This window comes from Anser cygnoides, chromosome 1, assembly GCF_040182565.1.
Source record: "Anser cygnoides isolate HZ-2024a breed goose chromosome 1, Taihu_goose_T2T_genome, whole genome shotgun sequence".
NCBI classification, from domain to species: Eukaryota; Metazoa; Chordata; class Aves; order Anseriformes; family Anatidae; genus Anser; species Anser cygnoides.
Window position 1 is genome coordinate 193,103,122 of NC_089873.1, and position 27,753 is coordinate 193,130,874.

General features: G+C 45.2%; 2 long non-coding RNA genes across 2 annotated transcripts; both read left to right on the forward strand.

Moving 5' to 3' along the window:
• The first annotated feature begins 2,930 nt into the window (after positions 1-2,930).
• On the forward strand, positions 2,931-12,015 carry LOC106040375 (uncharacterized). Its single transcript, XR_007157926.2, has 3 exons — positions 2,931-4,711; positions 8,506-8,583; positions 9,538-12,015. It is a non-coding gene; the product is annotated as an uncharacterized lncRNA (long non-coding RNA).
• Positions 12,016-15,378: 3,363 nt separating this feature from the next.
• LOC136789606 (uncharacterized) lies at positions 15,379-26,068 on the forward strand. Its single transcript, XR_010828373.1, has 3 exons — positions 15,379-20,914; positions 23,325-23,453; positions 24,103-26,068. It is a non-coding gene; the product is annotated as an uncharacterized lncRNA (long non-coding RNA).
• Positions 26,069-27,753: the final 1,685 nt, after the last annotated feature.

A 27,753-nucleotide genomic window follows, 5' to 3' on the forward strand; every position in this document is an offset into this window, starting at 1 on the left:
AAGGGAAGGGAAGGGAAGGGAAGGGAGGGGAAGGGAAGGGAGGGGAGGGGAGATCGGATCAGATAAAGTCCCTCATCTGAACAGAATATCACACTTTTCTCATGAGGTTCAACACGGCTAGGTGCCAGGTCCTGCGCTTCAGTCACGACAACCCCATGCAGCACTACAGGCTTGGGAGACAGTACCTCGAAAGTTGTGCAGAGGAAAAGGATCTGGGAGTGTTGGTCAATACTTGCCTGACCATGACCCAGCAGTGTGCCCGGGTGGCCAAGAAGGCCAACAGCATCCTGGTTTGTGTCAGGAATAGTGCAGCCAGCAGGGCCAGGGAGGTGATCGTCCCCCTGTACTCTACTCTGGTGAGGCCGCACCTCGAGTGCTGTGTTCAGTTTGGGGCCCCTCACTACAAGAAGGACATCGAGGCCTTGGAGAGTGTCCAGAGAAGGGCTACAAAGCTGGTGAAGGGCCTGGAACACAAGTCCTGTGAGGAGTGGCTGAGGGAGCTGGGGTTGTTTAGTCTGTGGAAGAGGAGGCTCAGGGGAGACCTCATTGCTCTCTGCAACTGCCTGAAAGGAAGCTGTGGGGAGCTGGGGGTCGGCCTCTTCTCACAGATAACTAGTGATAGGACTAGAGGGAATGGCCTCAAGTTGTGCCAGGGGAGGTTTGGGTTGGAAATGAGGAGACATTTCTTCTCAGAAAGAGCAGTCAGGCATTGGAACAGGTTGCCCAGGGAGGTGGTGGAGTCACCGTCCCTGGGGGTGTTCAAGGAAAGGTTGGACATGGTGCTCAGGGACATGGTCTAGTGGGTGATGTTGGTGGTAGGGGTATGGTTGGACCAGATGATCTTGGAGGTCTCTTCCAACCTTAATGATTCTGTGATTCTGCGGGTTTGGCTGGGGCTGGGGTGGGCTGCTGCAGGCTTCTCTCCCTGTGCTGCTGGGTGTTGTCACAGACCCGAAATCATTGCCTGTGTTTTCTCCTGCTTAGAAAAGCTTTTAATAAAGCAATGCTGATGCCTCTTGGAAAAAGGCAATTCCTTCTGCATAGAGAAAGACTTAAACATAAGTAGATAAATAACATAATCCACCACTGTAGCTACTAGTAGGTTTAAATAAATTAGAAAGGGGTAAATTATGTTTTGAGTTTAACCTCCCTTAATATCATGTGTTGGAAGGACCAGACCCGTAGGCTTTCCGTTTATGGTCTTCTGTTTCCAAGAATAGAATCTTGTATTAGATTAAATTCGAGTCTGCTGATTTGTGTTACACTACAAGGAGATGAGAGAGGTGTGTTTCTGATCTGATAACTTTTTTTAAGAAAGAAAAAAAATGATCTGGATGAGGGCGTCCAGTGCACCCTCAGTAAGTTTGCAGATGACACCAAGCTAAGTGCGTGTGTCGATCTGCTCAAGGGCAGGAAGGCTCTGCAGGAGGATCTGGATAGGCTGGAGCGATGGGCTGAGGTCAACTGTATGAAGTTCAACAAGGCCAAGTGCCGGGTCCTGCACCTGGGGCACAACAACCCCAAGCAGAGCTACAGGCTGGGAGATGAGTGGCTGGAAAGCTGCCTGGCCGAGAAGGACCTGGGAGTACTGGTTGATAGTCGGCTGAATATGAGCCAGCAGTGTACTCAGGTGGCCAAGAAGGCCAACAGCATCCTGGCCTGTATAAGAAGCAGTGTGGCCAGCAGGTCTAGGGAAGTGATTGTGCCCCTGTACTCGGCTCTGGTGAGGCCGCACCTCGAGTACTGTGTTCAGTTTTGGGCCCCTCGCTACAGGAAGGACATGGACGTGCTCGAGCGAGTCCAGAGAAGGGCGACCAAGCTGGTGAGGGGTCTGGAGAACAAGTCTTACGAGGAGCGGCTGAGGGAGCTGGGGTTGTTCAGCCTGGAGAAGAGGAGGCTCAGGGGCGACCTTATCGCTCTCTACAGTTACCTTAAAGGAGGCTGTAGAGAGGTGGGGGTTGGTCTGTTCTCCCGCGTGCCTGGTGACAGGACGAGGGGGAATGGGCGAAAGTTGCGACAGGGGAGTTTTAGGTTGGATGTTAGGAAGTACTTCTTTACCGAAAGGGTTATTAAGCATTGGAACGGGCTGCCCAGGGAGGTGGTGGAGTCACCATCCCTGGAGGTCTTTAAAAGACGTTTAGATGTAGAGCTTAGCGATATGGTTTAGTGGAGTACTTAGTGTTAGGTCGGAGGTTGGACTCGATGATCTTGAGGTCTCTTCCAACCTAGAAATCTGTGATACTGTGATACTGTAAAAAGAGAGTTGTCATTTTTATCAGAATGAGGGGGCATTCATTTGTTTTCAGAGAACTTATGCTTACATCATTTCCTCAAATGCTGTGAATTTATTTCTTATTTCAAAAGTAAAACAACATTACATTCGTCTGTAAAGTGATGGGAGCATGTATGTGTTTGTAGGTGTGAAACAAGTATCAGAGGCCCAGAAGTGATGAGGTCAGACAGGAACTCCGGAGGAGACCACAGGCTCCAAACCCCTGCTCAGTGCAGGGTCAGCAAGGGCAGGTTGTTCCTGGCCACGTCCCGTTGGGTATGAATATCTCCAAGCACGGAGACTCCACAGTCTCTCTGGGCAGCCTATGCCAGTGATTGAACACCCTCCCAGTATAAATATTTAATTTAAAAAAAAGGTTAATATAGTGTTACAAATGTTGAAATATCTGTGCTGTAAGGGTGGTGTTGCAGTTTGATTTCACATTTCCAAATGCTGTAGATACTTGTTTTCAATGTATTATTTATTAAAAAAATATATAGGGTAGAAAAATATATATATAATATAAATTCAAAATATAAATAATATATAAATTATATAAATAATATAAAAATATAAATATAAAATATATAAAATATAATATATAAAATATATTAAAATATAAATAATATATAAATATATAAATAATATATAAGTTCATAATATAAATTCACCCATTCACAGCCTTCTGTTTCCCTTGTAAAGAAGGAAAAGGGTTGCAAGTCCAAACTTAAAAAAAAAAAAAAAGTCTTGCAGTTCACCTTTAATATAACAAACAGCAATTTGTTTAAAACGTTTATTTATGGCACACCTAATACAAGATAAGAGAACCAACAACCTGAGGAGTTCACCCTCAGCTCTTATTAACTTTCTTTTGTGGTAGCCTGGATAGTATTGTACAGTTTTTAACCTATATTAAGTTATAGCATCTCATCATTTTATTATCAAAGGGAATGACTCAGCCTTGCCACCATTTACAGGATTTGATTTCCCAGGCAACAATACAGTTTATTACACTGCTAGAATTAATTATATCTGCCCTGTTAATATATGCTTTGGGCTCACTATGTGCACCACCATTTTCAAAACAAAGGAATTTATGTCTAGGATCAGGTATCATAAAAGAACAGCTGTAACAAATAAAGCACAGTTCTATATAGATCTAAGTAGTTCCTTCTGTTAAACGTTTTGAATGCTTTATTTATGTGAAAAATGACCTAGTGTGCTTGAGTCTTAAGTAAATTCAAGTATGACTTAATTTATTATTTGTGAGCTGTGCTAACAATTGCAATTTATTTTCAGTCTAAAATTTCAGATTCTTAAGCATTTGGAAGAGAAAGTTGGAAATTATTTGGAAATGAGAATGCAGTTATGCACTCTGTAAGCTGGCGTGCAGGACGCAGGTTTTACTGGAGACAGTGCTGTCTGGTGAAACCAAGCACAGCACTGCAAGCTGCATTCCCACCACTTTAGGCTGAGGTCCCACGTGCACCTGAGTTAGTCTCGCAGCTTGCTGTCCCCAAAAGTGGGGGGTTAGCTCCCTGTTGCCTGCCCTTACTCTCAGCCATGTGATTTCTTTTTTCCTCCCTTCTACTGGATGCTTCCAAGAACAAGATGAATTCCCTAATTTAGGAGGAAACTATCCAGTTGGGGGCTGCTTTTCTGTCAATTTATTGCATCTGACATGTTTCTAAGCAGATTCCATGATTGCTAGACCTGGTGCAAGGTGAGGGGTGGAAGTGTGAGCCCAGGAGTGACTGGGAGAAGGAGAAGAACAGGAATGGAATAGGTCTGTCGCGTTAGCGGCAGTGAGATGGTCAATTGCTTCACCTGCTCATTACGTTTTCCTAGATTTTGGGTAGTGAGGGGTCCCCTCTGCTTGTCATGGATGCTGTGTTTATGCAAACTTCCCCTGGTATACACTAAAAGAAAATGAAAGCTTTTCACTGAGATAAAGCAAGACTCCTTATTACAAGCAAGTCTCTAGCCTTTGTTGTAAAGGAGATAACCAAAATATGAATCAAAGATTTTCAAGTATGAATGTTTAGAGATCTGAAACAAGTGGTTTCAGAAGTGTGAATTTCCTCTTGTAGAATTGTTAACACACTTTATTTCCATTTAAGTGGTTATTCAAATAGTGAATTTTTAATTGTTTACTGGAACATGAAAGGTATGAATGAGAGTACGTGTTGGTGCCATTAGGATATGGGACTAGGAAAAACTGCTGCAGCTATTTAGAGAAGAGTATTGTAGGTCAAGTAGCCTGCTGGCCAATTAAACAATTACTGTAAGTGATCCAAAGGGGAAAAAAAATTGCAAGTTGATGTTGTGTGACTTAAAACTTTCTAGGCAGAACAGAGAAGATGACAGTAAATGAAAAGTGCCCTCGGGAAAAATACAGCAAGCAGTGGCACAAGTGAGCTTGGAAAATCTACCGAAAAGGTAAACCTTGCAAAAACTACAAAACTGTAACAGATGACTAGAACAAGGGATTCTGAATATTTCAGGCCTGTGGGTATATTGTGTTTCAGTTCAAAGGAGCTGCACTAACCTCACCCTTTGCAGCATGCCATGTTCACGTTCCCATGGCTCCTAGGACTTCAGGCATATGGACAGGATTTGTGAGTTCTTGCTAACTATGACTACATACTGCTCCTTAATTTTGAATGGTTGCATATGTGTCTAGAATAGTTTCTTTGGTAGAGGTCTTGGTCTTTCTCTTGATTGTGGGAAGTTCAAGTAGCCTGTTTTGGCAAGAGCATAATCATCTTTTGAACATCTTTACAGTCAATCTGGAAAGCAAAAACTCAAATTTGATGGAGTTTTTACTGCAGACAGGCTTTTAACTGCAAGTAGAAGAACACTGTTGCATTTTCTCTGCAAATACGATTGCTGGTATTTCGTACATTTTGTGTCCTGGTAACATCAGAGATACATTTTATATTCGGAATGTTCTGTATGCATTAGTTTTCATTACAGCGTTTTAATTTCCCGTGTTTTGTACAAAAGTCAGTGTAGATTTCAAACAGCCTGTAGTGCTGCTAGAAAATAATACTGTTTTCATTAAAGCCTCAGTTGAATAAGATGTTCTGGCTCACTGTCCTGTTTTGGATTGAGGTGAGTTGGGATCATAAAATGCTCCATAATCGTTGGGCTTTTGTGGTCCTGTTCAACTTGAATGTACGGTCAGGAGGGGAATGAGTCAGTGTGGTCTCACAAGAGCCCTGTGCGGATGATACTGCAGCCAAGCAGCTGGGCACTAGAGTGCATTCAGGTCACAGACGAGGTGTAGCCATTTCACATCCCAAAGGAAAGGAAAGCCAAGGAAGTTGAGAGAGTTTGAAGCTATGGTGCAATCTGCGTTGGCCAAGAGCACATCGATGCCATTGGCCAGATAGCTTAGGAGTGCTCCTGGATCCCCAGCCCACGCTAACCTCTTACATGCCAGCATTTGTCAGTAATGCTGGTGTAATTTGGGTGGGAGTCTTTATTCAACCTTTGAAAATGGCAACCTGGCCTCAGATTTTCACATTACCTGAGATTTTCACATTAGCTGAGAATGAGATGTTCAAAAAAGGGGGTTGTTATGTGCATTACAGTGTGCTCAGGTGTGAGTGCTGGTAGTACTGGCAACTGTCAAAATTACAAGAAGTGCCTTTCAATTTCAGTGATAATTTCCTGCTGATTAAAAATCAAGTTAAAGATCCTTTTGTGCTTGTTCTCTCGTGGTCTGGATGCATCATATCTGAAAAGTCAGGCAAAGCTTTGTGATGAAAGTCAAGCTTAATTATTTCACCCTGTCAGTGAAATGCAACTTTCTGTAGAATTAGGGCAAAGTTACTCCAGAGAAAACTTCCTTGAGGAACAGCTGCAGGCAGTATGTGCTTCCTAAGGCGCTAAGAGCAGTCATCCAATGTTAGCATGTGGCCACGAGTAGCTTTGGAGTCTTTTATTAAAAAAAAAAAAAAAAAGAGTGCTATGCAGCAGAAAATCCTCTCCAACCCATGGATATCTGTGGTGGGGGTTAGTTGTACCAATAAACGTGTTGCTAGGAAGTGTTTAACTACTGTCCTAAGTGCAGTGTGAGAAGGTACGTGGAAAAGAGATGATCACCAATGTCATTTTGGACTGTTAATCAGACGCTGCTTTTAAACACTGGGTTAGAAACAATCTGCAGGATCAGTTATTTGTAGCGTAAATCAGCTTGTTTTATTATTAAGTGGGAGTGTGAGGTAAAAGATCAGCAGGAATGGCCTGCCAGTTTGAGAGACATAAAAGGACTCTGTCGCTGTATACATAAGCATGCAGAGACCCCGAGGCAGTACGCTAATTTAGAAGCACCAAGACTTGACTGCCTGGGAGGAATCTATATTTGTCTATAGATGACATATATGCTTTTTTCTTTCTCTGTAAAGTCATCAGAAGGACCACAAGTCGATAAAATGTCTCTGCAGTTGGTTTTCTGTTACACATAATTGCAAAGTTGTTTTTTAACTGCTATGCCACACCAGCCCTGATCAAGCTGCACGGCCTTGGGCATGTTCCAGGAAGGTAGGTGTTGTGTGGAAGGCAGAGCCACTCGTGTGCCTTGTAAACAAGCTGCTTCATACTTGCTAGTGTGAGACCCTGCTCGTAGCTGTTTCTGGTGCTGCCAAGCGTTATATTTCTGCCATTCGGGTGGAACTATTCCAGATCAGGTGTTTCCTGAAAGAGCATCCTCAGGATGCTTTTTATTCGGATTCAGAAAAAAATATTTCCAAGAATAATATTAGGCAGATTAGAGTTATCGCTCCCATTTCTGTTATTTTTTGTTCATTTCAATACCTACAGCTGTTTGAACACCTGCAACATCTACGTACTTTTGAGAAAGAAACACATTTTGGCAGAGGTGTTTACTCCTGTGTCAGAAATGTTCCCATGAAGCAAATACATTAGACTGAACAATAATCTCTTTTTAAAAGCCGATTTATCCGTAGTCAGCAGAGACATGCTAACATTGGGCAGCTAATTGTACCCGATCCATGTCGGTGTTCGTGAGGGATCCAGAAAGATGCTCAGCGTGCTCCTGTGCTCTGTGACAGGCCTGGGCACAGCACCTGGGAGCACTGGGGCTCTGTTTGTTCGCTCGAGGCGCAATCCCAGCAGCAGGCACCAGGAAGGGATGCAAGCACCAGTAAGGGACTCAGGATGTGATCCTGCCCACCGTCCTGAGCAGTGGAAGGAGAGGGCTGGAGAGCAGTTCCACAGCACTTTGGTGCAAAAGTGTTTGCTCTCTGAATCCACAACAGAGCTATGTATTACGCAAGAGGGGTCCAGCAAAAATAGTAATGACCACTTGAATTTCACCTGAAAGGGAACAGAGCAAAGTAGAGCTTGTAATTGTCAACAGAGGAAGACAGAATTCAGTTTCAAGTAATGAAAAAGTAAGTCCTGTTCTGTCACGTAGTTATTTTCTTCTCTATACAACTCTACATCAAGGTGTGATGGTGAGACATACTAAACATTCTATTGATTTTTCCTGGTGGGGTCGTAGACTCGCTCACAAAATATAAAATTAAGGGAGAAAAGTTGCCAGAATCTAAACCTGGTTTTCATTAAAATGTGTTGTCATTTCACTATAAAATACATCTGCTACAATGTTCCAGAAATTTTAGGCACACAATAGAGTAATAAACCAATTTTATGACTTGGGTAATACTCTACCATAGACTCTTGTTTTCCCCCCCTACTGTTTGTATTAAATTACCTCAGTACCGAAACGTTCGTACACTGTAAGAAATAAATGGGTTGTCATTGCAATAAGTGGAAATTTTTTTAATGGTGTATGAGATGTGTTTTATAGAGAGGACAGCCAACATCAGAAGCGTGTCGGGCTGTAAGTCTCCACAGGCAGTTAGCCTGGCAGTGTGGGCCCCTTCCTGTGCCCCTTCGTAGTGGCGTGTCCCAGTTCTTCATTGGGGCAGCTCCACTACTGGGGGCAGCAGTGGGAAACCCAGCGTGGAGGTTTCTGTCATCGCTGGTGCTTTTCCCAGTTGCAGGCATTGCTGCTACCCCTTGAGCTAAACCAGTCTGAACTGGGAACGCCGATGCTGTCTGAGCAGCAGCCCTTGGGCCGGCTGCTCTGAGGGCAACAGCACTACTCTCAGGCAGCCCTTTGACAAAGCCAGCATGTCCCCTCACAGCACCACCATCTGGTACAGATGGTCTTACCGTTGTCTTCCATGTTTCCTCTGCAGGCAAAGCCCTTCCCCAGCTGTTTCCTAGACCAATGTGGTCCCATCCTTGAACAAGACACGAAGAAGTGAGAGAAGGAGGTGAGCACCTACATCGGATAAACACAGTCCTGCTCGTATGTTGGTGGGAACGTTTCTGTGAATAAGCATTAACAGGCTAGGTTGATGGTTATTCCAGCACCTTCCCCCTAAATATCTGTACTTTTCCCTTCCCATATAGAAGAATGTTAAGAGTCAAGCTTTTTCTTCTAAAGTAAAAAATTCCGAGAGATCTGAGTATCTAAGCGCATACATTTTATTTACGGCTCCCTGGGTATGCTGCTCTTCAGCTTGCCATACATCTCTGTAAGTTTCCAGCCTGTGGTGTGCACAATTCCTACTGAAAATAGTGGAAGCATAAAGATGAATCCCACACACCCAGACGAGATATTCCCTTCTCTTTTCTGGCCCAGGATGACAGGTCTTAACACTGAGAAGCTCCCCGTGTCTGTGGCATGTCACGCTGATTCTTTAATGACAACTTAGCTGTTGATACATGAACCCTGTCTCGTCAGACTACAGCCACAACAGCAGTCATATTTTATTCAGCTTTGTTCTGGGGCTCCCAGAACCGCGCAGAAAGTTTATGAGAGCAGTGCCATAGCCTTCATAGCAGAGGGTGATGTCGTGTAATCCGTTACATGTGTCCTGCTTCCAAAAACATCACAATAAAGAGCTGAGCGAAACTTTTCTCCAAAATAAGTAGTTCCATGTGGCAAGCCTTGTCGAGCATAAAGTAAAGCTTCAGCACCCCGAGACAGCCCATCTGCATCTCAGGAATACCTTTTGTGGCTCAACATGCAGGGCAAAAAACACAACTCTGTAACTTTCCTTTTTTTTTTTTTTTTTATTTTTGCCACTCAAGACCAGAACACTCTGGCTGCTATAAATTACTTGCAACGTTTTGAATAGTGCAATATAAACCCAAATTCCTTTCTGAATGCAGTGTTTTATGTATTGCAATATCAATTAACTCGATTTTTTTTTTCCTTGAAGAAAGGAAATATCCATCACTGGGAATTTACAGTATGTGAAGTTTGAGCCCAGAATGAATTCTGACAGCTTGGTTACCATAAGCCCCTCAGAGACACGGCGCTTAGTGGAAACACTGACATAATCTTAACGATAGTGGCGGGAATGGTGCCAGTAAAACAGAACGTCCCGGAGGCACGATGGAAGGCAGAATCACTTTGGCTCCCCAGATCACAATTTCTTTGAAAGAAAACCTGATGGAAAATTTGTGCACGCCTGTTCCTTTGACTAGGAAAGAATATTCTCTTTATGTACCAGTGCCTATTGTTATTAGCTGTGTTATATTACATTTGGCACATGGCAAAAGATGCTGGGGAAATTCTCTCCCACAGGAAGTCAAAGGTGCACACTGCTGCCAGGGTGCCAGCAGGAAGAAGCCGCTGCTTTTGCGTTTCTTGCTGTTCCCTGCCTCACCGCTGCTGTTACGGTCTCGGTCTGCTCTCTCGCCTGAGCTGGTCGTGACAAGCTCTCCCCAGACTTATTCGTGTGAAACAGGTTAGCACAGACTTCATATTTAAATTGTTTACAACGATCTTGCTGATCTTGCCTGGAATGGGCGAGGAAGGGGAAGGGTTCGCACGCGCAGCTCCGCTGGCACATCAGTGGGCCAGAGGGAACGGTGATAAAGGGCATCCTCTTGTGGTGGTACGGCTGGAGCCAGAACACGACATCTGCCCATAACCTGTGCTTTCCAGCGGCAGGCTGGACATTGTGACATTTCATGTGGCAGCGTGACAGACCGTGACATTTCAAACCGCTCTGTGCAGGGCTCTTTTTTGTTTTCACAAGCTGTGTATGAAAGCGTAACACTCCAAAAAATAAATAAGCGTCTTGCTGAATTGCTGGGGGGGAATTCTTGCAAATGAAGAAAGTGGAAGGAAAGAAAGCAACTATTTAAAAAGAAGTGAATAGAAGAAAAAGAAAAAAAAAAAAGACCTTAGCTTGACACTACTTCACAGTCAGCTTTATACTTTGTTACCCCTGTTACAAAGCTAAGACTAATTCACATGCGTTTATATTAAACTTTAGGGTATAGAAGAACAAGAGAAATGGCTCTTCCGCACCTCTTAGATTTGATCTGTCAAGGTGAAGCAAGATAAAATATGCTCTGGTGTTTTGTTTGGGCTTGAGGAATGCAAAGGCGTAATAATTGCCAGCTGATACACCAATTTAATGCAGTGTTCAGATTTTTTAAAAGATTGTTATCACTTAATGCTACCTTTAAACAGGAGGTAGCTGAATAAAACAATAGAAAAAGAGATACCGTATATGGAAGGAGGTGAAACTTTCAAATACAAGAATTGCAAAAATTCTATTACTTGAGGTACAGCTAGATTTACTGACTGTTAGAGATCAATTAAGTAAGCACAATGTTTTAAGTACATAAAAGTGAAATATTAAGAACACAGGGCACAGTTATTGCTAAACTTTTATGTTCAAATTCTGGTGTACAGGCCAGATTTAAAAATGCTGTTAAAGTGCAGCAACTCTGCTGCTGATTGCTTGTTTCAGACTTGGGTCTGTCTTCACCCAGAGCAGTAGGGAGCTGCTGACCAAACACGCCTCAGGCAGTAACAGAAAGGAGATTCAGAAAGGATTTTAGCCAAGACTGTAGCTGAAATGATAGTTTGTAGATGTTATTAATTGGTTTCTGATTAGAACCCATGAGTTGTTGTCAGAATGAGAAATCCATGAGTGTTAATCCATCCTGGGCTGCAAATGAAGCTGGGAGATTTGTGTGTTTGTGTTAATATATCTCACAATTCTTTGAACTACGGCCAGTGGATGCAAATGATTTGGCATACGAAGACATTCCATATTTTTCACGATTTTCTGTTTACATGGCAGATGAACTCTCCAGTCTGTCATGGAGAAGTTCTTGCTCCATCTTGCACCAGGAATGCCTTGACTTGGATGAACAATTTTTCATTTCACTTTCTTTGAGCACCTTTCCTTCAGCTGGTGATTCATGGTGGGGTCAGTGATGGAAGGCCACCAAGAAAGGGCTGTGCACCGGCTTCTGGGCGTGCTGAAGTTCATCCACCTGCTCTCCATGGGCTGTGAGTTGTACAGCTCCTTTATCTCTACACACACTGGATGCTGACAGATGAACTGAGGGAGGTTTTACATTTTCTTCAGGCTGCTTGAACAAGACCTGGTTTCCTGCTGGGATTGCAATGCCGCAGTCCCAGTCATCAGGACCAGGGCTGTGGTTGGCTTTATCGGAGACTTGCTGGCAGAGATAATAGATGGTGAACAGTGCTTGAAGAGCAGCTGGCCCTTGGTAGGTTTGGAAGATGTCAGGTGGCAGTGTTGTTGGTCCTACCTATGTGTCACTGACTGAGCACAGAGATACTGCTGAAATGTGGGAAATTATTCTTTTGTGCATGCTGTTTTCTAGCCCAGCCAAGAGCAAAGACAAAGCCATGACAAACAGCAATGCAACCTCTTATTTAATCATAGAATCATAGAAAGGCTCATGTTGGAAGGGACCTTAAAGATCGTCAAACTCCAACGCCCCTGCCATAGGCAGGGATGCCACCCACTAGATCAGGTTGGCGAAGGCCCCATCCAGCCTGGCCTTGAACACCTCCAGGGATGGGGCATCCACAGCTTCTCTGGGCAGCCCGGTCCTGTGCCTCACTACCCTTACAGTGAAGAATTTCTTCCTAACCTCTAATCTAAATCTCCCCTCTTTTAGTTTAAGACCATTCCCCTTTGTCCTATCATCACCTACCTGAGCAAAAACTCACTCTCCATCTTTTTTATAAGGCCCCTTTAGGTATTGGAAGGCCACAATGAGGTCTCCCCGGAGCCTTCTCTTCTCCAGGCTGAACAGCCCCAGCTCTCTCAGCCTTTCTTCACAGGAGAGGCGCTCCAGCCCTCTCGTCATCTCTGTGTCCCTCCTCTGGACCCGCTCTAACAGCCCCACATCTTTCTTGTGCTGGGGGCTCACACCTGGACGCAGCACTCCAGGTGGGGCCTCACAAGGGCAGAGCAGAGGGGCACAATCCCCTCCCTCCACCCGCTGCCCACCCCTCTGTCGGTGCAGCCCAGGACGCAGTTGGCCTTCTGGGCTGCAGGCACGCACTGCTGGCTCGTGTCGAGCTTTCTGTCCACCAGATCCCCCAGGTCCTTCTCTGCAGGGCTGCTCTCAATGAGTTCTTCTCCCAGTCTGTGCTCCTGTCTGGGATTGCCTTGACCCAGCTGCAGCACCTTGCACTTGGACTTGTTGAACCTCATGCAGTTCACATGGGCACAATTCTCCAGCCAGTCCAGGTCCCTTTGGATGGCATCTCTTCCTTCCTTGGTATCAACCGTACCACTCAGCTTGGTGTCATCTGCAAACTTGCTGAGGGTGCACTCAACCCCATCGTCTATATCATTGATGAAGATATTGAAAAGTGCCAGTCCCAGGACAGACCCCTGAGGGACACCACTCGTCACCGGCCTCCACCTGGACACAGAGCCACTGACCACCACTCTCTGGGTGTGGCCATCCAGCCAATTCCTTATCCACCAGATGGTCCACCCTTCAAATCCATATCTTTCCAATTTAGAGATTAGGATGTTGTGTGGAACTGTGTCAAAAGCCTTACAGAAGTCCAAGTAGATGACATCAGTTGCTGTTCCCTTGTCAACTGATGCAGTCACTCCATTTTAGAAGGCCACCAGGTTGGTCAGGCACGATTTGCCCTTGGTGAAGCCATGCTGGCTGTCTCAGACCACCTCCTTGTCCTGCATGTGCCTTAACATTGCCTCCAACAGAATTCATTCCATGATCTTCCCAGGCACAGAGGTGAGGCTCACCAGCCTGTAGTTACCTGGGTCCTCCTTTCTACCCTTTTTAAAAATGCCATAGCTTTTAAAGAAAAAAAAAAAACAAACACTTTCCTGGGTATATAACAAACAACCAAACATATTTAATGCAAAGCCACCTCTGTTTACTGTCAAACAATAGACAACCCCTATGACCTCTTAGGGAGGCATGTGCTGGGCTCTGTGTGACAGACATGAAAGCCTCCTCTTGCTGGGGCACTGGGGCAGAGCAGGGCACAGGAGAGGTCTCCGTGTGCAGGTACTGCAGCTGTGGGATCTCCCCTGGGAGCCTGCAAAGTGGCCCCAAGGCACACACCGGTCCTGCCACACCAGCACAGTCCTGGGGACAAGCTGGGACAGAAAACCGCCCTCGCTGAACAGATCGTTCAGCTCCCGTGCTGTCCTCATTAAAAAAAATAGCACAGTTTCCCCCCCCGAAATTATTTCACATTTCTCTGAAGGCTTCTTAAAATATCTGTGACACAAAGTGTAATTTGTGTCCTGCTGAGAACAAGGTAACAATATGAAGGATGTGAGGCAAGGTACCTTTTCATTGTGCTTACTAGCGCTCGTAATTTACATCTCATCAGCTTCAAGGCCTCTGCTGGTAATATTTCCTTCTTCTAAGAATAGAGGTTGAAAGTATTTTAAGAATTCTAGTTGTCGTGCAATTAATAGCATAACACTTTGTTCTGAGTAACAAGATTTGCTTGTTTGGAGTACTAACAGTATTTTGCATGTAAAAAAGGGGAATGGGGGATGTTTTATTGCCAGCACTTTTCCTTACAGGAGGATGAATCACTTACATTCTTGGCAACCGAGCTTAAGTTCACAAGAATGCTCAGTTTGATCAACTTCCTTCAAAACACTAAGCCCAAAGTAAAGAGGAAAAAAGAGAGAAAGAAACTTGGATGGGCTTGTATGCAGAAGACATTACAAGATGGACATCCAAGCAGGAAGACAATAAATCTAGTGTACAAATTGTTTTGCCCAAAGCAAGTCACTGACTTGCTGCTAAAGGATGGTCTAGACTAAGTTAAGAGAATAACAGTGGAAGAAAAAAGAAAAAGAGGAAAAGAGCCTGAGAAAAGAAAGAAAACCCTCCCGATCTGGCAGACATGGCGGATGTTGTGTCAAACGTTAGTTTATTTGCTAACAAAACAATGTGATTTTTCAAGAAAAATTGCCACCCATCCCTTCAGTGGAAGGCTGTGCTGAGAAATTAAATAGGTGAATATGGTTAATTTAGGTGTGAAGAAACTGCTGCTTTCGGGCTGTGGTTTCACACGGTGAGGCTGAGGCTGATGCGGGACTTTGTGGCAGCAGTGCAGGGTTACCCAAGCTGTCCCCTGACAGCTCACCCCACTGGGTGTGCTGCCCGCAGAGCTGCCTGGGGCTGGTCGGGGCACCCTGCTGAGGGGGTGATGGCGCTGGAGATGCTCCTTTCTGCTTCTGCTCTAGTGGACTGGTTTTCAGCTGGATGGGTTCGACGAACAGCCACCCACGTCACTGCGTGATATACCCAAGTGGCAGTGGAGGGGATGGCAGGGAGGAGGGGATGAAGGGTTGGGGAGAATAACCAGAGCTGGCTGAGTGACCCTGCTGCTGCTCCTGGGGCAGCCTGCATGCCGTGGTCTTCATCGCAGCACCAGTCTACAACGCTTTTGTCCCAGCCCCTCACTTCTGCTGTGAGGCAGCCAAATGGCAGCTTCGGTCAGACCAGCACAACTGCTTGTTGGCTGGACTAAAAACAGCCCAAGCGAAAAGCAAAATATTATTTCGTGTGGAATTCCCCTTTTTCTAGGTCGCCCTGAGGTCATGCAAAGAGCCATGGCTTGGTATAAAAGCACAGCCATGAGGGGTGCTGGAAGACAAGGAGGGAAGCACTGCTCCCCAAAATCACACGTTCCTTCTGCGCATCTTACCTGGTACCTTCTGGTTTGCCCCCCCTGCTCACCCCAGAGCTCTGTCCCCCCACACCAGTGGGGCAGCAGCAGTGGGACCAGTATGTCAGGGTGCCTAAGGTAATCATGAGTGTGTCTGATACGGGGAGGAAGAATAATTGGGGAAGAAAGAGAAGGTCGAGGCCCAGAAGGGCTGCAGCAGATGAATGGGGCTCGAAGCAGGACACAAAACCGCAGTAATGTCAGCCCGTAAGACCCTGGGCATTGCAGAATTGATGTTGCATGTCTTTAGGATCGCAGTTTCAGTGTATATTGCCTGCTCCTGTCATGCTCTGCAGTGCCCACGCAGTAAATCCAGTGCTTCCCCTCGGATTCTGTAATCAGATATGCTTTTGGGACGCCGTGAATTTGCCGTGTTTTCAGCAAGCAACTGCATCACGTAGAGTAAGAGCAGTGCTTCCTGGTCGGGTTTCCTGCGCGCATGTTGGACAATAGGTCAGCACAGATCCTGGGGATACGTCCAATTTTTCCAAATGCGTAGCCTTCCTATTCAAGCTACAGCACAGACAATCCTCAAAAATCTGTGCAGGCATTTTTTTTTTTTCTGGGCAGCAAAAGAAACCCCCTAGATATCTGCACATGGGGAAACCTCAAACACAACGTGAAACACTAGACCAAGCTGCTGAGGAGAAATGCAAGGAATCTTCAGCGCTGGAGTTTTTAAGACCAGACAAAAATCTGCCAGAGTGAAGAGGGACAGCCTACACTAGATCCTTCCCAGCCTTACATTCCTGTGATGCTCTGTGAGGAAGGACTGCGTTGACTCTCACTGGCATGAGGAACAGCAAGCACAGTCTGTTCTCGGCTCCGCAACCTGCCCTCTTTCGCCAGCCTCTTGCTGGGACCAGTACAGACCCGGGACAGGCGCCATGCTCAGCCCAGTAGGGCTGGGCATGGAGAAAAAGGAGATTTGTATGCAATCAGCCCCTTTATTCATGCATGAGGGAAATCGCGGCGGCAATGGTGTTCACCCATAGTAATGGAGAGCAGGATGGAAATGCGACAAGGGTTGGGGTGGTTTTTTTTTTTTTCAGGATTAAAATAGGCAGAACAAGAGCCAGTTGTTGTTTTGGGGAAAAGGAAAGCAGTTGCTGTCAAAACGTTTCACCGACTTGGCAAAACTGCCAGGCTGGCCCTGCCTGCAGCGTACACGCACTTCAAAGGGCTTATCTTGAATAAGGATTAGTGGGAGCCAGATCCCTGCTTCCTACACGCATTCGGCGGAGGCCGACCGATATGCAAGCCAATACCCAAAGGGTGTGTTTTCCTTCTGAAGCCAGCCAAGCTGCTGACACCTCTGCCGGCAGGTTTGTGGGATTGATCTAGCTTCAGCCGCGTGTGCCCAGAGGGAGCAGCGCTGACCTGGCACCGGGAAGCGTGGGTCCCCCCCTCACAAGCCAGCGCTCCGGGAGCGGGAACACGCCGAGACGCACGGTCAGGACCCGCAGCGGCTGCTCAGGAGGGGCGTGTGGCTCCCAGACAGGATGCAGGCTGAATAACCCTCCATTCCTGAAGAGGGTGGTCCCTGAAGGTCAGGGCTGCCTTCAATGGTGTGGCAGCGGGAGAGGAAACTGCCTCAGAGGGCGCTTTCATAATGCTCGGCCCGTGAATAAGTTCAGCCCGGTGAACTCTGGGTTCCCGAGTGTTAGTCATCAAAAACGTGACTAGGAGAGAATAAGGTTAGGGAAAGAACAATTCTCCAGCTGAACTTTCGTGCCAGGATGAATGGGGTTCCTCCTCCCCCCACCCTGCTTTGACTTCAGACAAAGGCCTTTGCAGCCCATGTAGGAATTCTCTGCTGTATGTAGGTGATACAAACCCGGGCAGGGCCCAGCTCCTAGAGCCATGGACTATCTGAGGAAGGAAGGTCCTCTTGAGATCATCTCTCTACTTCTAAACCCTGCTCAAGCAGGGTCAGCTAGAGCAGGTGGTCCAGGACCAGGTCCAGTCAGGTTTTGAATATCTCCATGGATGGAGACTCTACAGCCTCTCTGGACAGCCTGTTCCAGCTCTGAGCGGACAGGCGGTGACCAGAGACCTGATGTCAGTGCAGATCACCTTTTATCTTCATGGTAAATTATTGAATTGCTGTACAGCCTTACTAAATTTACTTCATATTCGCTCACTGACTCTGGTTCTGGTGAGTCTGGGTATAACAATGTGGGCCAAGGCTGACCCACACTTTGTCCAGCTGCTTAATTATGAAAACAAACAGACGGACAAACAAAACCAGCCAAAAAGAAGGCCAGATGCTACACGGGATTAACACACCGTGGCCCTTGGGACCTTCCTTGGCTCAGGACAGAAGTGACCATTACCCCAGCCAATGCTGTGTTTAATTTAGTTGAAGGAGGCCCAAGGGCCTTTGAACCTGTCAGGGCAATAAATCCAGAAAAAGATGAGGGAGGTATTTCAAACTTTAAGACACAAAGAGTTTTCAGGAAATATTTAAGGCCCCAGAAAGTGAGGGGACAGACAGGGTCATGCTTTCTGTTCCTGTGCTTCACCCTGACTGTCACTGTTACCGGGGCATCTTGTCAGTTCCGGCAGGAGATCGTATCTGAAATCTTAACTGAGGCACATGTAGGCTCTCCAAGGCAGTTTGATATTGCTCAAGCTAAAGTCACTGAAATGTTTTAATTAACGAACGAACGCAGCCTGTCGCTTTCTTCTGCGTGACGCACGGAAATCTGTCTGCTTCCTCCCAGAGCACAGCACGGCACGTCTGAGCCACTGGCTACTATAATTATGATGGGATAAGCATTTATACGGCACTATAAAGGTGAACTAATCTCATTCCCAAAGAATTCAGAGTCAAACACGGTCAGGAAAAACCATGAAGCAGTTGTCTTGAGAGAAAAAATAGATCCTGCAGAGACCAAGAATCAGCAGGGCAGGAGGCTAAAGGATGGAGCTGAGGAGGGAGAGGCCAGGGGCTGAAGGACGGGATGCCGCTCAGAAACACTGGGGTGTCTTTTCCAACCTGCTGAGGTTCTCAAAGATGATCTTAAGGAGTCAGGGAATCAACCTGTGTGTAAGTTCTCCCTGTGAAATTGCTGTTATTTCACTGTATACACACGCAGCGACCAAAATAAATGCAGACTACCGAAGAGCAGCTGGGAGGAGCCGAGAGGTGGTGTGGGAAGCGGGCACCGGAGGGGAACAGAAGAGGAAAACTGAAGAGGAGAGAGCTCCCTGTGAGTGAGGAGGCAGAAAGCCAATGAAAGGATTAAGAAAGGAGATGGTGTCCTTAAAGTGTGGGGGAGAAGGACGTAGATTACCCCCTCTTGGTTAGGCTAAGGAGTACAGGGGAGCCTGCGGCGTAGCTACGTGCAGATTACAGCAGCTGCAGCGAGGAATGGCCAGAGCACAGAGAATAATCGTAGCCATGGTGATCGGAAAGCAAGGGCCACTGCAAGAAGACGAAGATACCGAGACAGAAACGACAAGCCTCAGATTAGACCTTTAATGAGAGGCTGGTTATGTGCAATGAAATGAAAGAAGTGAAAACAACTCAAGTACCAAAAGCCGATTTAGAGAGTACTGATACTTTTATACTGGGAAAAAAAAGCCATTTGAGGCAAAATGCATATGTAATAGCAACAGGGACTTCAAGAGAAGAAACTAAAAACAAAACAAAACAGGAATATGAAATTGGGCAGTCACGGACAGGATACAAAATCATTTCCCCACTAGAAAGACACAGCTGAAACGCCGGGGCATGCTGGGCAGGAGAGCGATGTTCCAGGAGCCACCAGGCAGCCAAACATCTCCCGCTGCACCGATACAGCTGGGCACAAGGCTTCTTAAAAAGTGACTTCAGGTTTTTACACCCCTATTGCTTCGTACACCACGGGCAGTTAAACAGACCTGGTGTGCACAGAAGCTCACAACATCCTGAGCCTGCCCTGCTGCTACATGCACGGCAAGGATTTGGCATTGCAGAGTGCTATAGAGCACTTGGAGATAAATGTGATCATATGAGAGGGGGAAAGTAGATGAAAGAGCAATTAGACTGAACTGGTAGGCTAAAAGGAGCACAAAGAGCCCTGGAGAGTAACTGTAAACACCTGAATTCACAGCACCTGGAGCAAGTGGCAAAGAGTTGTAGTCATGGTGATGGAAAAGCAAGGGCCACTTGAGGTGTTTTCACGCTGTCACAAAAAACAACTTAAAACAATCTGTTGTGACGTGTGTGTCACTATTCACTTTGTTTTACAGTATAATAATTCTACAATTTTTGAGTTTACAATATCCCAAGCCTCACAGAAGACTACTCATTTAAGTTACAGAGTCAGGCAGCTGGTGGTTCTCATTGTTAACCAAATTCTGCATTTTAATTATTTGCAAATCCCTTCTTATCCATCCTGCAGTTTCAGTGACTGGTGATGAATAAAACTACCCCTGCCATTCAAAGCCTTTTTCCTTTAATCACGGACTTCAGGTTTTATGAGCTCTTAACACAGTATGAAAAGGTAACGTACAGCATAGACTGAGAGAAAATAGCAAAAAATTGGAAGTCTGTCCAGGACTGCTGCGGAGCTTTTTGATAAGCCCGTGCGTACTCCTGAAGCGAGCTAAAAGCAGTGGCTGGTGTGGGAAGCAAGTTCAAAATAAATGTAGGTTGAAAGACTGGGTGGAAGACAGACAAGCGGGGATAATGATAGTCATCAAGTGGGAGCCCACGGCTGCGAAGCGTTTTTAGAGTGAAATGTCTTTCGGTCTGGATACTGTTTTCAAGTTATGTTATTCTGTGATGATATTCTAGTCATTACGGACAGTTGGGGAGTTTTCACAGGCTCCTATGCAGACCTCACTCAATTTCCCCACAACAGCATTTTAGGGGCTGTAATCCCAGGCCTGATTTCCATAAAGCTTTATTTTTGAAATGGATGACAAGTCCCAACATGCAATTTTATGTTTCTATTGCAAAGGCCATCCAGGGAGATAGTTACCTCCATTCATCCCAGTTGTGATTATACTAACTGATCTGCAGGATTCAGGCCGAGACATTTTATTCGTGCAGGTCACCCATCTCACAGCCATTAGTAAATACCTTTTCTCAGTTTTCTGCTGTCTTTCTTTGCTGATAAAGGTATGTAAACAAGCACAAAGCATGCAGGACCTCAGCACCCAGAGTACACAGAGGTGTGACGGTAGTTTTTCCTCTACTCAGTATTTTTTTCTCCCCCCCAAGAAAACACGTGAGGTTTGTTGACTGGAGTTTCTTATGCTGCTTTAAGGTGCTTTGATGAGTTGTGTGTTACTCTGTTTATTTCCTGCAGGCGATCCAAACAGCAGAGGCTGCCTCTGGAGCTCATGCAGACTCTGGAGCCATCACAACTGCACCGGACAACTGCTCAGCTCTCAGGCCCCATCTTAGAGCCCCAGAAATGTGGTGTCTGAGCATTGGGCTCAGCAGCAGCCCTGAGAACTTGCCACTTTTTTAAGCAGAGCTTGAACAGGAGAGTGCTGCAACCCCCCAGTGCTCCAAGCTCCAGAGATGCTGGCAGCCAGCAGCCACGGCCTCGCCCCGCTGCGCTGCACGGCTGTGACAGGTATGCCAACACAGGGCCAGCTCACTTGGCACAATCACCAAGAACAGCCAGTTTATTTAGGCAAATGAGACGCAGCGCTGGGCTTACAGCACAACTGGAAAATTACTGTGTGTCAAAGAGGCGAGGAGGATCGGAATTTCTACAGGCTGCCTAGGACAAGACCTCAGCCTTACAGGTTTCCTTAGAGCTTTGTGTCCAGGCAGCAGCCTGGAACCAAGAGACTGGACATCCCCTCTGGCTCTTCATACTTGACCCACAGTTGTCTGCAATGTTATTGCCCAGTAGCTGTTCCTGTGTGAGATTGTCTTGTGTTAGCGTGGTCTTAATTTATGGTCACTTCTGTCACCTATTTCCCACACACTTTCATACAAAAGCAGACTTAATAAAAACAGAGACAAAATAGTTTTTTTAAAAGCTCACCACTTCTGCCTATAGCTGACCTGTATCCCTGTTTCCATGGTGGTCTTATTCAGTGTATATGGAATATATGAGTGCACGTAGTTCAACCTCTCTTACAGCTGAACTTTCTACTTCTATATTGGCTCACCCTTTTTCCATTGTACATTACTGATGTCAATCTGCAATCTGTCTAGCTCTCTTCCTCTGAACTATGTGTCTTTCTCTTATCCGTGGTTGTACTTCCTTGCCCATCTGTACTATTATTTTAATTGTCTTTGAATACATATTAATAGCACTTCACAACACATGTCAGTGCCCATTTTTTTTATCCTATCCCTTCCTTTACTCTGTTCCATGTCCAGTTTTCTTTCAGGATTTAATCATTTGAAATTCTATGTCTTTTTTTTTTTTTTTGATCTGATTTAGTCATAATAACAAGGCTTACAGGATCCAAGTCTTGTTGAAAGATCTGATCCAAAGCTCATTACCATGGTCACTATTTTTTGATAATCTTCCAACTCTACTTCCCTGCTTCTGTAGATTCTGGCTGATCCAAGGGCATCTTAGAAGAGGAACGCTTTCCTCCAAGTCCCACATCTAGCCTAAAACGTGCATTATGTCGGGAACCCAAAACGTGTTCAAATATCTAATCTGGCACATTCTTTTTAGGATGTCCTTTTCTGAAGTGTTGCTTTTCCTTCTATTGCTTCTGATAAGACAGCCTATTTAAAGCCTATTAACTTCTGACTCAATTCTACCCTTTAGCTGGGAGAGAACCATTTATATGTTTGTAAGTTGAGATGGTGGTAACCTGCCTAGTTTTAATTTTCAGGGATACTGTACTGACAGTCCTCACTGTTAAAATCCTTGGTTAGTACCTTTATTCTCGCTAGCAATACCTTCAGCCTTGTCTTAGGACAAGGAGGATCTTACCAGCTTCCAAGATGTGAACACCGTGAGGCTTTCTGAAAAGGTCTTAGTGTTTTGCTCTTAGAAGGGTTAGGAGTAATCGTGGTTAAATGCCTGTGACTCAGTCTAGTTTGCAACCAAATGGATGTGGGTTCCTAACTGACCCTGAGGATCTGAGCCGTGTGGTTGTGTGCATCCCCCTTCTGCGCCAGCTGCATCGGTATGACATTTTGCTGACAGCCTCCCTACTGGCAAACTCCTGCCTGGGTTCTCTGGTGAGCCACCTAGTAGGTACACTTCTGGCGGTGCTTTTGGGGAATGTGATGTTTAGCTTTACCGATTGGGCATTAATTGCAAGCGGGTAACTAACTGAAAGTACCTGCTTTCAAGAAAGTTTTGTTCACTTCTGTTTTGGGGCTTAATTTGAGAAGATTACAGCCTCTGTCTCGTGTCATCTTTGTCTCTCCTCCAGGGTCCTATCTAAAAAATCTCAGATCTCCCCTATGTATGTGCTGTTCAATAAAGTATGTGTCATTGTATACCGACATAATAACTTGTGTCTGTATTCCCAGTGGAATGAGACACCATTTTTTCTGCTTTCCAGATTTCATGTTTCCTGTAAACCAAATTTATCAGAGGAATTTGGAGATTTTTTCTCCCATACTCCAAGTCAGTAACAGAAAACATCAAAACACTGACTTCAGGTTAACAGCTGAGAAACATCAAAGACATCCTTTTCTTGATAAACTTGCTTGAAATATGTGCAGTTTATTGTAGAGGTGGCAATATAAATTCCCTTACAGTCAACAGTTTTCAAATTCAGTCATTAGATCAGTCTAACGCAAATGGTAGTAGATAGAAACTTTAAAAAATGTATAATTTTCCAGTGGGTAGTGCTACACAGGACTTTAATACCAGGCTTCTAAGTAGGTACACTAAATTATCGTAGAAATGAACACAGCTTTCTATTAAATCAATGTTAAACTACGCCACTGGGCTTTGAGGCATCAATTTAAAATAATGATAGCTCACAGGGAAAGCCATTCATCCAGAGATTTCCTAGTCCTTCCAAGACGTGCAAATCATTCCCTTTTCCTTACAGACAGGGAAGATGAGGTGCAGAAGCGAAACAGTTTGCTGACAGTCCTAAAACGTGTGAGTGAATGGAGAAAGCTGAACTGTGCTACCTTTGGCCCAACACACCTGGCTATCACCCCCTCCCTCATCATCGGTAGGAAATGTTTTAGTAGGATATCAGCCTTTTGAAGCCTTGGATGGTCTCTGTATGGTTGTAAAATGCTTTTGCGCTGGTGTCTGTAGAGGACAGGGACAGTTTATAGTCTCCATAGGCTACACACATGGCTCGTTCCTCCCCACGTGCCCTGGTGCTGCCTCCCCACCCTGTACTCCTCTAGGAGCTTCCCAATCCCCACCTCTCACCTCCATTCCAGTGTCTCTGAGAATTTCTTGGGATTTTCTTCTCCCAGGTACTGGAGAAGGAAGGTGCCTCATTAGTTCCCCAGGGCAAGGTTTTCTCCCAGCTCCCTCATTTTTCTCCTGCTCTTTCCCTCCCCACACAGCCACTTTGCACAGGTACTTTTGTCCTCGCTGGTTCCAGAGTCCCTCTCTTTCTGCACCATGCCAAGACTCGCATTCCTCCCACACCTTTTCTTTCTGTCTCGGGTGTGAATCATTCGGGCATCTGTGGCAGGAAGGGCAGAGCCCTGGTGGGGGTATTGTTATGCTGGGAGAAGCTAACAGCTACTGTGCCAGGCCTTTGATGAAAAGATAATTACAGGCCAGATTGATGGCTGCTGGATGCCCTCACCAGATGCCAGGGCTTCATGTGTCCTGCATTTCCCCCTTCTCATTTTCTCCAGGATCAGAAGGGCGCTGCCTGAGAACATTTCCTAACGTTTTGGAATTGGTTGGCCGTGGTGTTCAACAGCCATCTGGACTGCATCTGAAGAAAGGAATGTCACCAAGCTGACTGCAGGGACTTGAAAATTTGGCTGATTGATTCGCAAATGGAGAGCACAGCTGGCTGATGTTGGTGAAATTCCACACAGAGTCACGACATTCCTGCTGCCCTCTCAGGCTCCGGCCGAAGTCAATGATTGATACCAAGTCCGGGGCTGGGGGCAGAGTACATAAGAACGTGGGTCTTTGTGAAATTCAGAGGTTTGAACCCCTCTGCATGAGGGTTATACAGGCAGTCTGAGCATCCACAATGCCTTTCCCAGTGAAGTGAGCCTGGCTTTGTGTTTCCTCTGCAAAGCTGAGTCAGTTTCAAAGTAAGATTTGTCCTATTTCACCCATTTTGTGTTGAAATCAAATGTATTTCTAAAGAACCAGCTCTTAGATTTGCTACCCCCTTGACACCCAAAACAAATGCTGTGATGGATCTCATAGACACAGTCCTGACTGAGAAGAAAAAAAGCGTATCTAAACTGTGGTTAGAATTTAGTTAGAATTTAGGGGTTTTTACCCTCCCAATTACTGAACACATAAGCCTGGCTTTGCCTGTCACGACTGTCATTTTGCATCATTGGTAAACATACACATTATATTTACAGGTTGCATTGTCCATGCCATGTTGGACTTTGAACGCCTGTTTCTAACTGGTTTAGCATTGGAAGTTTGGGAAGATTCCCACTGGTTTAGCATTGGAGATTTTGCATACTGATTCCCCAGTACCACTCTGCAAGCAAAATAGATGTTCTTGTTTTAATACATTTCAGTGATGTTTACCTCAGTCTTTTTTCCTTGCACATCATTGACTGTGTATCACCGTGGTTTGTTCTAGACACGTTGTCCTAGTGAAGGGTGTCGCTGTCAGCAAATTCTTTGTGTCTGTCTGCTCACACATACATGTTTACATGTTCATAATCGTTTTGTGTGTGTTTGTTCCTGTTTGAAAAAAGACTGGCAGAGAACTAGTCATTGCTGATGATCCTGCTTTATCTTTCTTTTCTGTTTTCTGAATGGGTTCAAGGTTTTATTGACTACCAGTACTGTGCAGAGAAAAGTTCATCCACCCACATCACAATTATTTGGTTGCTAAGAGTATTTTTAGCAGCACAATTTGGTAGTTGGTTCCAAATATAATAGTTCAGAAGCTCACACCGTGGCCCAGCTAGCGGTGATACAAGAGAACAGGGGGATGAGGAAACTCACTGCATTAGAGGGGAGGGGATGGGAGAGAGCTGCACAGAGCTCCTGCCTCCCTTGCTGTCTCAGGTGGGAGGAAGAAGAAAACATGGAGCCGTGGAGCTGTGCTCCCTCTCAGCGTACCCACACAGTGGGGCAGACAGCTGCTCAGGCAAGGGCTGGATGCTGTAATGATCATGGAGCCAGCAGAGTAACTCATTTAAGTGGAGCCATGAATAACACACTAACCCTTACACATGGCAGATTATGATCTCATGGTCTAGCCTGTAAACGGATTTGCTGGTACAGACAAATTGTATTGTTCTCTTTATGTAGCATCTTTCCCTGCGGCAATACCTTGCTCTGTAGAACACAGGCTGGGAGGAAAGATGTGACTGATACAGAGTCATCTCCAAAACCAGAGATCAAATCATGTTTTAACAGAGTTGTTTTATCGTGCTACAGCCCAACTGAATTCCATTTCTTTAGTATTTTCAATGAACTTGAACTAATACTTTGAGTTTCTAAAGGCAGAAATAGTCTAAGGAGTCTCCTCATCTGTGGTGGACCAGCCAAATACAGGTACTTTGTGGGAGCAGATGTAACCTCTCTCTCTTGTACCTGATGCTGCTGGTAGGAATTCAAACCCAGCAGTTCTGTGCAAATGCATGAAATTCAGAAAGTGCAGCTGGCTGGAACCGGGAGGTGAAATAGTGCAGCTGAGTTTCATTCCCAGGTGGATTGGAATGCTAAAGGAAAACAAACAGCTCCGATGGAGAAAAATAAATTAACAGATCTGTTTTACCTAGATTTAAGAATATGGATGACAACCAAATCTTACGAAAGAACACATTAGCACAGACTAAGCAATTTTTATCTTGATGCTGTTCCTTTAAGCCAGCCTGAACTTTGTTGGGAAAAGGTCTCAAGCCATTGAGCAATCGCTGGTTTGGGCAATCACGTTGCTATGCTTCATCGGTTAAGCACAGCAGTAATTCAGAAAATGAAGCCATGCTGCATCTGTTGTATCATTTAAAATTTACTTCAGTTTTGCAGGTATTTGAAGATTGCAAAATGAACCACTTTACCCTGCAATACTCTGCCAACACTGGAATCTGCTCTGAGTCTAATGGGTTTCTTTAGCTCCCCAGAGCCAGAAGCTCCCTCCCCCCCTACTCCCTGCAATATATTCCAGTCAAGGACACTACTGAAATTCCGACAGTAATTTATATACAGTAACTGGCTGCCCTCAAATAAGACGCTAAACAATTTCCGTGCACCAGGCTGCATTTTTTCTCATGAAATACAGCAGTCTATTTGCAGCCACTTAACATTCGCCCCCTTCTCCTTCCAAACCAGCGTCAACTGTAAGCTATTGGCAGTTTGCAAGAAGAACATAAAAAAAGGATGATAAACAATCCCAAAGAAATATCTTTAGATAGGACCGTCCATAAGTAACATTACTCGCCAAAATAGTCCCCATGGCTCAGAAAAGACTGCAAATATAGCTCCCATACTAGAAAGAGAGTTATGCACAGACTTCTCTTTATACATGCTCTCAGTCTTGCTGAAGACAGTGGGACTGCTCATGTAAGTAAAGATAACCATGCATCTTAAGTGTTCACAGGACCAATATTTCCCCTTCACACAACAGAGAAACCTTTCCAGGCTGAGAAGGGAGCCTTTGCAATGAATCAGGCATGGAGCTCCTACTCCCGGTTCTGCAACAGGATTTCAAGGATTTTGAAGTTGTATTTCAGGACTGCAGTCTTCTTCCACGTTAATGATCTAACTATACACATATGTACAGAAGAGGTTATTTTCTTACTGTTCTTAATTTTTGTTAGTATTCCCTGGTTATTGCTAGTGTCCTGTCACACTGAGGGGGCCAAAGCCAGCCTTCTCACCTTCTTCCCAGATCCAAACATTGCTATATTTTTGGGGTGAGCTGTTTCTAGTTGACAATTGTCTTTGTTACAGACCACAGAGATATCTGAAATTAGAATATTCAGGCTTCCATGAAAAACAGGCTCGGATCCAGGCAGTTCCATCTGTAATGAGCTCAAATATGAGCTCTGCATCCAAAAATCCATTGCAGCTTGGGTCTGAATTTTTGATCCAGATGTGAATTCCCTGGCTGTCCTCCTCTGGCACCTCATAACCCTCTTGTCTCCTCATTGTTGATGAAAATAAATACATTAAAAATAAGCAATCTCCCCCCCCCCCCGAACAAATAAGAGCCCACAGTCCTGAAGAAGAAATGCCCAAATAGGTGTTGATAGACATGCTGTGCTTTGTGAAATGTGTGGAATGAGTTCAGAATAAAAGGGATAATGATAATAATAGAGCCTCACTGCAAAATTATTTGATTTAAAAGAGTT